Here is a 9,173-nt window from a genome sequence, read left to right on the forward strand (position 1 = left end):
AGGTACCCGCTGATCGAAAAGCTGACTTTTTGCCTATTGATGGCATTTCGGAAGCTTCGACCCTACTTCCAGGCTCATGCCATAAAGGTCTTAACCAACCATCCCCTGCGGCACGTGTTGCAGAAACCTGAGTCGTCGGGGAGACTCCTGAAATGGGCAATGGAGCTGAACCAATTTGATATATCCTACGTGCCCCGAGTGTCCATTAAGGGACAGGCCCTGGCCGATTTCATCGTCGAATGTTCCGGGATCCCCCCAGAAGAGAGTATCCCCGCATCTTCTGCGGCGCCCGTTTGGAAAATCTTCGTGGACGGAGCCTCGAACAAGAACGGGGCCGGCGCCGGGATCATCTTGGTGTCACCGCAGGGGCACCAGCTACAAAATGCCCTCCGTTTATAGTTCAAAGCCTCGAACAACAAGGCGGAGCATGAAGCGGTCCTAGCTGGCCTGCGTCTGGCCCGGGAAGTAGGGGCAATGAACCTCGAAATTTACAGTGATTCTCAGCTGGTAGTCAGACAGATTTCGGGGGAATATCAAACCAAGGGAGAACGGATGGCGGCATACGTGACTCAAACGAGGGAGATGCTCCAAACCTTCGCGGCGCATTCCATCCGCCAGATTCCCCGGGAGAAGAACGTGTTCGCAGATACATTAGCGAAGCTGGCAACCGACGCAGAGGCCGAACTGGCCGGACTGGTTCCCGTCAACCGTCTCCCCGTCCCAAGCATCAGGGCTCCCACCGTCAATACGGTCGACCACTCCACTTCCTGGATGGGGTCGCTGATCCGATACATGTCCACCGGGGAAGTTCCGAGCAATCGAGCCACGGCCAGGAAACTCCTCTACCAGGCACACCGGTACGTCATGATGGACGGGAAACTCTATCGCCGGGGACTGTCTATGCCTTACCTCAGGTGCGTGTCTGGGACTAAACTGGGAGCCATTATGCATGAGGTCCACGAAGGCTTTTGCGGAGATCACACGGCCGGGCTCAGTCTGTCCAAGAAGATTCTGCGCCAAGGATACTTCTGGCCCACCATGAAGAAAGACTGCATAGACTACGTCCGTAAGTGCAAGCAGTGCCAGAGGTACGCGAAGATCCCTCGGCCCCCCCCAATAGAGATAACCTTGATGAACAGCCCCTGGCCCTTCGCAGTGTGGGAATCGATCTTGTGGGATCTCTCCCGACCGGGAAGGGAGGGGTAAAATATGCCATTGTGGCGGTAGACTATTTCACGAAATGGGTCGAGGCGGAGCCCATGAACACGATCACATCCAAAAAGGCCCTAGATTTCATCGTCAACAACATAGTGTGTCGATATGGCCTCCCCTACAAAATCGTGTCCGACAACGGGAAGCAGTTTGACAGCTTCCACTTCACGGATTTTTGCGAGAGACACGGTATAGTGAAGAGTTTCTCGGCAGTCGCCAGACCGCAAGCGAACGGGCAGGGCGAAGCCATGAACAAAATCCTAAAAGGGACGCTGAAGAAAAAGCTCCAGGCCTGTAAGAGCAAATGGCCCGAGGAACTCCCACGCGTATTGTGGGCCTACCGGACGACCGAAAGGACGTCAACCGGGCACACCCCCTACTCAATGGTTTATGGATGCGAAGCCGTCATCCCAATTGAAACGACCGTCCCGTCCCATCAACGCGACACATATGATCCTGCTCAGAACCACGCCTTGCTCCAGGAATCGCTGGATCTTATCGAGGAGATCCGGGAGGAATCGCAAGTGCAGTTGAAGATGTACCAAGGCAAGATCGCGCGGCATTTCAACTCCAAAGTCAAGAACCGCAAGTTCGAAACCGGCGATCTAGTCCTGCGGAGGGTCTTCCCTGCCACTCAGGATCCGGGAGTAGGGGTTCTGGGCCCTAATTGGGAAGGGCCGTATGAGATCCAGCATGAGGTCTGCCCCGGAACGTACCGCTTGAAGCGGCTCAATGGTTCCGAGGTTCCGCGAGCCTGGAATGCGGAGCATCTCCTCAAATACTACCAGTAGTCCTAGGACTTGTCCCAGTTTAGTATTTACGTTGTAAGCAATGTACGCCTCAGGGCTAATTCCCTTTTTAACAATGAAAACGACGTGTGTAAAACGTCGTAAAGGGCTATCGTCACCAAGAAAATGTACGCCTTAGGGCGAATTCCTTTCGAATTTCTTTCCCAAGTGACCCCAGACCCGTCTCCGCTCACTTGTGGGGGGTATCATCCCAGGCTCTTTCGAAAAAGAGGACCGAGCCCAAGGCCGGTCCCACCCCGGACGAACGATGTCCGGAGGTATATAATAAAAAGGACCAAGCCCAAGGCTCGTCCCGCCCCAGACGAAACGACGTCCGGGGATATTATAAAAGAGGACCGAGCCCAAGGCTCGTCCCGCCCCGGACGAAACGACGTCCGGGAATATTATAAAAGAGGACCGAGCCCAAGGCTCGTCCCGCTCCGGACGAAACAATGTCCGGGGATATTATAAAAGAGGACCGAGCCCAAGGCCGGTCCCACCCCGGACGAACGACGTCCGGGGATATTATAAAAGAGGACCGAGCCCAATGCCGGTCCCACCCCGGACGAACGACGTCCGGGGATATTATAAAAGAGGACCGAGCCCAAGGCCGGTCCCACCCCGGATGAACGACGTCCCGGGATATTATAAAAGAGGACCGAGCCCAAGGCTCGTCCCGCCTCGAACGAAACGACGTCCGGGGATATTATAAAAGAGGACCGAGCCCAAGGCCGGTCCCACCCCGGACGAACGACGTCCGGGGATATTATAAAAGAGGACCGAGCCCAAGGCCGGTCCCACCCCCGGACGAACGACGTCCGGGGATATTATAAAAGAGGACCGAGCCCAAGGCCGGTCCCACCCCCGGACGAACGATGTCCGGGGGTATATAATAAAAGGGACCAAGCCCAAGGCTCGTCCCGCCCCGAACGAAATGATGTCCGGGGGTATATTAAGAAAGGGACCAAGCCCAAGGCTCGTCCCGCCCCGTACGAAACGACGTCCGGGGATATTAAAAAAGAGGACCGAGCCCAAGGCCGGTCCCACTCCAGACGAACGATGTCCGGGGGCATATAATAAAAGGGACCAAGCCCGAGGCTCGTCCCGCCCCGGACGAAATGATGTCCGGGGGTATATTACAAAAGGTACCGAGCCCAAGGCTCGTCCCGCCCCGTACGAAACGACGTCCGGGGATATTAAAAAAGAGGACCGAGCCCAAGGCCAGTCCCACCCCGGACGAAGGATGTCCGGGGGCATATAATAAAAGGGACCAAGCCCGAGGCTCGTCCCGCCCCGGACGAAATGATGTCCGGGGGTATATTAAAAAAGGGACCAAGCCCAAGGCTCGTCCCGCCCCGTACGAAACGACGTCCGGGGATATTAAAAAAGAGGACCGAGCCCAAGGCCGGTCCCACCCCGGACGAACGATGTCCGGGGGTATATAATAAAAGGGACCAAGCCCGAGGCTCGTCCCGCCCTAGACGAAATGATGTCCGGGGGTATATTAAGAAAGGGACCAAGCCCAAGGCTCGTCCCGCCCCGTACGAAACGACGTCCGGGGATATTAAAAAAGAGGACCGAGCCCAAGGCCGGTCCCACCCCGGACGAACGATGTCCGGGGGCATATAATAAAAGGGACCAAGCCCGAGGCTCGTCCCGCCCCGTACGAAACGACGTCCGAGGATATTAAAAAAGAGGACCGAGCCCAAGGCCGGTCCCACCCCAAACGAACGATGTCCGGGGGCATATAATAAAAGGGACCAAGCCCGAGGCTCGGCTCGTCCCGCCCCGGACGAAATGATGTCCGGGGGTATATTAAAAAAGGGACCAAGCTCAAGGCTCATCCTGCCCCGTACGAAACGACGTCCGGGGATATTAAAAAAGAGGACTGAGCCCAAGGCCGGTCCCACCCCGGACGAACGATGTCCCGGGGTATATAGTAAAAGGGACCAAGCCCGAGGCTCGTCCCGCCCCGGACGAAACGACGTCCGGGGATATTAAAAAAGAGGACCGAGCCCAAGGCCGGTCCCACCCCGGACGAACGATGTCCGGGGGTATATAATAAAAGGGACCAAGCCCGAGGCTCGTCCCGCCCCGGACGAAATGATGTCCGGGGGTATATTAAAAAAGGGACCAAGCCCAAGGCTCATCCCACCCCGGACGAAACGACGTCTGGGGATATTAAAAAAGAGGACCGAGCCCAAGGCCCGTCCCACCCCGGACGAACGATGTCCGGGGGTATATAATAAAAGGGACCAAGCCCAAGGCTCGTCCCGCCCCGGACGAAATGATGTCCGAGGGTATATTAAAAAAGGGGACCAAGCCCAAGGCTCGTCCCGCCCCGGACGAACGATGTCCACGCCAAGGCTAGAGACTTGGAAAATTTAGTTGGGCCTGGTCCCGGCCGTTGGAACCAGGACTAAAACCCCTTGCAATCAGTTAGTCGCGGCAACAAATCGAAATCTCTACTGAACAATGGAAGGAAGCTTTCTTAAAAAGACAAAAGAAAGTAGCAAGGTTTTAAGTTTAATTACAAGCCAAAAACAGTAACAAAAGTGCAAGGCCAGGACACGGGCCTACAACGCATCCGCCCGGAGGTCCGCATCCTCCCTCTCCTTGGCCTCGTATTTGGCACGCTTCGATTGCGGGTCAGGGAAGACGAGGAGGTTCATGTTCTTATTCTTGCACCAGGCCATATAGATGGCCTCGTCGAAGGTAACATCCACCAAGTTATCGGCCTCCTCCTTCTCCTGGCGGGTCGTCTCATGCGCCGCCTTCTCCTGAAGCAGGGAGTCGCCCAATTCGCGGACTCGGGCTTTCAGGGCCAGGATCTCCTCCTTGTCCAGGGCGGACTGTGCCGCGGCCGTCTCCAAGAGTGTCACCCTTTCATCGGCGACTCTTGTCTTCCGGGACAGCTCCTCTTCCATCCCAGCCTTGGCGCGGCCAATCTCCTCGCGCTCCGCCTTCAGGCGGGCCACTTCTTCCTGGAGATGGGCCGTTTCCCAGCTGAAGGTCTCCTTGACGGCCTCCCTCTGGTTCACGGCCGCCTCCAGCTCCAGCTTGGCCATCTCCATCTTTATGGCAAGTTCGGCTACTAGGTCGGCACTCCTCTGGGACCATAAGTCAACCTGGAGCAAAGAAAAGTTAGAAAATAAAACCAACAAAGGACGGAAGGAATATAAGTGAAGCGAACATTACCGCGGTGGCCTGGTGGCGGAGAGCCTGAGAGATGAACAGCACGTCTGGATTAGCTATCGTGGCGTACCTCTTCAGCTGAAGGTTGGACATAGTGCTCCCAACCTGATCCAGCAAGTCAGCAGCCACGGGGGCGATGTCTTGGCCCAGCTTGGGGCGGAAGCCCGCCTCGGCGGCTAGCCGGTCCACGATTGGCTGGGGAGCGCTGAACTCGGCAGGACGGTCCGAGAACTCGACCTGACGATGGATTGTCAAGGCCTTGTAAGCGTCGTCCCTCCAACACCGGCCATTTTCCCAGGTCCGGTTGATGAGCCGGGACTGTTCATCCCGCAGAGCGATCTCCCCCTCCTCGAGAAGAGTTGGGCAGAGGGGAAGGACTGGCGGAGCAGGGATCTCCTTCGTGGTTAGCCGACTCTCCCCATGCGACTCCTCAGCTGTTTCCGACCGTGTCGTCCGAGGCCTCTTCCCGCGTTCGCCTTCCCTGGCGTCGTCTTCCGGGCCCCTCTTTCCTGAGCTCCGGCTTACGGTGTCGCCCGCCTCCAAATCAATCACCGGGGGCCGGTCCAAAGGGACGTCTGCGGCCGGCTCCACGGCCTGGAAGGGGACCACTGCCAGAGCCTCGCCGGGACGGGGCACTGGCCCGGGTGTTTCACTGGTGGGGAGGGGCTCCGAGCCTGCCACGACGTTTAACCTCCTGGCCGCCTTCTTTGCCGACCTTTACTTGATGAGCCTCCTCATCTTGATGGCCGGGTTAGACATATCGAAATCCTCTGCAAAAGTACAGGAGAAAGGAGTTAGTATGATAAGCCAGACAGGAAAACACAGCAGTAAAAAAGAACAGCCCGGGACGAACCCTCATCTAGGCCCCGGGCGAGACTCAATTCCCCTAAGCCGAATGAGTGTATCCGGTCTCCTACGTCATCCGGGGTTAGAAACCCCCCATACTGGAGGAACCCGGACAGGAACATTAGGACCCCTGATCCTACAGGGACGGGCGATGAAGACCTCATCTCCCCATCAGCCCCAAACGCGGGGTCCAGCGGCTCTAGCCTATCCCTAGCTAAGTCCCCGACTTGGGGAGCATAAGTTAAGATTAAAGGGGGGTTACCTCGCCCTGATACACTAGCCCCGGGAGTCCCGGCGTTTGGTAGGGTGTCTTCGAAAAGCTCCTCCAGCTCTTCCGAGGTGGCCTCTTCCGCCGGAAGCTGATTCTTCTTACTCTGGGCTGCGGTGGCCCGCGCCGCTCTCACCACCTTGGCAATGTGGTCGAGAGCCAGTTGCTCCTGGACCTCGTTGTCCTTCTCGCACGGGATGCCCCAGAAGCTCGGGACCACAATGGTTTGGGTGGCCGCAAGCAACCCTATTAGCCGGAGGTTGCCATCATTGACATAGCCCCCAACGTCCAGCTCCTCCGTGGTCAGCTTGGCATAGAACCTTCTCCTTTCCAGGAGAAACTCGGTAAGGGGGGTTTGAATGAAGGGACCTGTGACCCGGAAGATACGATAAGGGGTGGAAATAAAAGATGAATAAAAGAGAGGGTCCGGAGGAATACTTACCCACTCGCTGGAAGTCCAGCAGCAATGTGGGGTTCTTGTCAATAAGGAACCCGAATGTGATGAACCAGTAATGCCGGACATCCGGGGGGTGCTTCCAGGTGCTGGTGGGAGTAGGGTAGCCACTCCGCGGCTGCAGCCTGTAAAAGCCATCCAAGCTCTTGTCCTTAACATTGACTTGCGGAACCAACTTGTAGAAGTACAAGACTTCCGCCGGAGTAGGCTCCGCGATCTCCTTCGCAACACAAAACACCTTCCACCCAGCAAGCAGACGGTACGCTTGCGGCAACAGTTGGAAAGGTGCGATCCGCACGAAGTAGTCGTGAAGAGGGAGCGTAGCTCCCGCGCTAATATGTCCGGCGCTCCAAGCCCTGAATCCATCCACGGACGTATGCGCCCATTCGTCTAGCCTAGCCATGCGATTGTGGAAGAGGCCCGGAGTCGATTCGATGCCCAGCTTCGTCTCTAGGAGCAGCATCATCCGGTAGTTCCGAAACGAGTTGGCCGTTACGTCCATTTCCCACCTGTTGCCTGTGGGCGTCTTGGATCCGGGAGCGACTACAGGGGCCCTATTGACCTCTCCTTCTGAATGAAGTGTAACGCCCGTGGCCATGGTTGACGATCTGGGAACAGAGAAAGAAAAGCCAAGCAGTCAGTACCTAAACCCAAAAAAGTCGGTCGAGGTACGGGGGTCTCCTAAGGACTGCTTGAAGTCCCATCGGACCAGGCCCGGGACCCTAAAAAGCCCCGGGACCCTGATCGGGAGAGAAAACTACTAAGGTCTGTCCCTTGCCCGGGAAGCATCCGAGTACGGTGCAGCCCAAACCGGGCAGCCTTCCTAGCGAATTCTAACGCACAGAGCCTAGGTGCACGCATCTAGAGAGCATAAGTTCACGAAGTTGGTAACGGAATTAGAAAAGACTTACTGTGTGGTGTCAACCGTTGAGGATGGTGGCTGTCCGACCGTAAGGATGGCAGAACTTCGTTCCTGAAGTGGCACAGCCGATGCAGTAGTTCGTCGACGGGACAAACCCGAGAAACGCCGTCAGGTTGAGGAACGAAGGTTAAGGCTCTGGGGAACAGGCGGTGGCGCAGAACCAGCAAGCGGCGGAGTAGTTCGTCGGCGATGTCGGACATGCAAAGCTCTAACAAGCGTTTGGGTTTTTTCTTGAGCTGGTTCGAAAATGGAAAAGTGCCAAATGTTGTTATCTGGGAGCCTTTATATCAGCCCCCAAATTCGGGCCCACGATCCAACGGTCAGGGGCCTCTCCATCCGACGATCAAGAATCGCGTAGGGGGCATTTATGAGTCTTTTTTGGTCTGGATCCTCGACGTCTCAAATCCGACGGCCCAGGAGTGGCGGATGCCAAAGGACGCCCCATCCTACAGTCCACCTCGTTCCAGGGACATTAATGACGACTCCCCCCGTGCGGAAGTGACGCCTCGTGACGCGCGCTGACACCCTAGTCTAGGCCTAGCGGCCTTTATAAGGCCTAGGCGACTCTTCAAGGCCCTTGCAGCAATTGCGTAACGACACGTGTGTCGTTCTCCTTAAAGCGGGCCAAGGGTAAACGTTCCTGGATCACGGTAAACGATCCGGGCTAAGCGACCTGCCACTGCCACGGCCTATCGGCCAAGCCTCCTAGCTCGAGCAGGAACTGGGGAGGCAACTGGGCAAGCGCCGCGAGGGTGGTGCAACCCTCCTCCCGGCAAGCCTGGGTGAAGGCTTGGGGGGTAAATGTTATCCCCATTTTCTGGAAGGGCTTTGGGCCTTCACCCTGGCCCACGGTCAGAGAACCGGCTCAGCATTTGGGCCTGGCCCAGGGTCCCTTGGTTTGACAATCACACAAGGGGACTGGTACGGACAGGGACTCTAGACTGGGCCCGCTTGGAGGGGTCCGGGACGTCCCTCCGGATTCATCTTCATCCTGACGGTCCCGGCGATGTCCATAGCGCCCGGACCGTCGCGGCCTACACATTCCTGTCCCGGAGCCTGGTATGGTCCGGGCCCGAGGTAAATGGAGCGGGCCAAAGGTAAACAGACCTGGGTCACCTCCTCCCTAATTGAAGGGCCAGGCGTCCAGGATCCTGAAACCGCCTCATTTCGTGTGGGCATTGTCCCCCACTTTTCGCCTGTAGAAAAGGTCGCCTCGGGATTGCCCACTGGTGTGTCAGAACTGCGCAGCCAAGTACTCTGACCGGTTTTTGTCTCCTGAATCAGCCTCGTGACTCGAAGTGGTCTGAGCCAAAGCGCCATTTTTTCGGGCAAAGGCTTGCGTCTTAGGTCAACCAATTGGGCCTTAGCTGGTCTGAATTTTGTGTATTGTATACCTCTTTATATTGGGCCTCCACTAGAAAGGCCCCTTGTACCCATTTCTCTTATGGGCCCGGGTCGGATCCGGCCCAGACCCGAGGTTCCCCTCAG

This window comes from Humulus lupulus, chromosome 2 (assembly GCF_963169125.1).
Source record: "Humulus lupulus chromosome 2, drHumLupu1.1, whole genome shotgun sequence".
Lineage (NCBI taxonomy): Eukaryota > Viridiplantae > Streptophyta > Magnoliopsida > Rosales > Cannabaceae > Humulus > Humulus lupulus.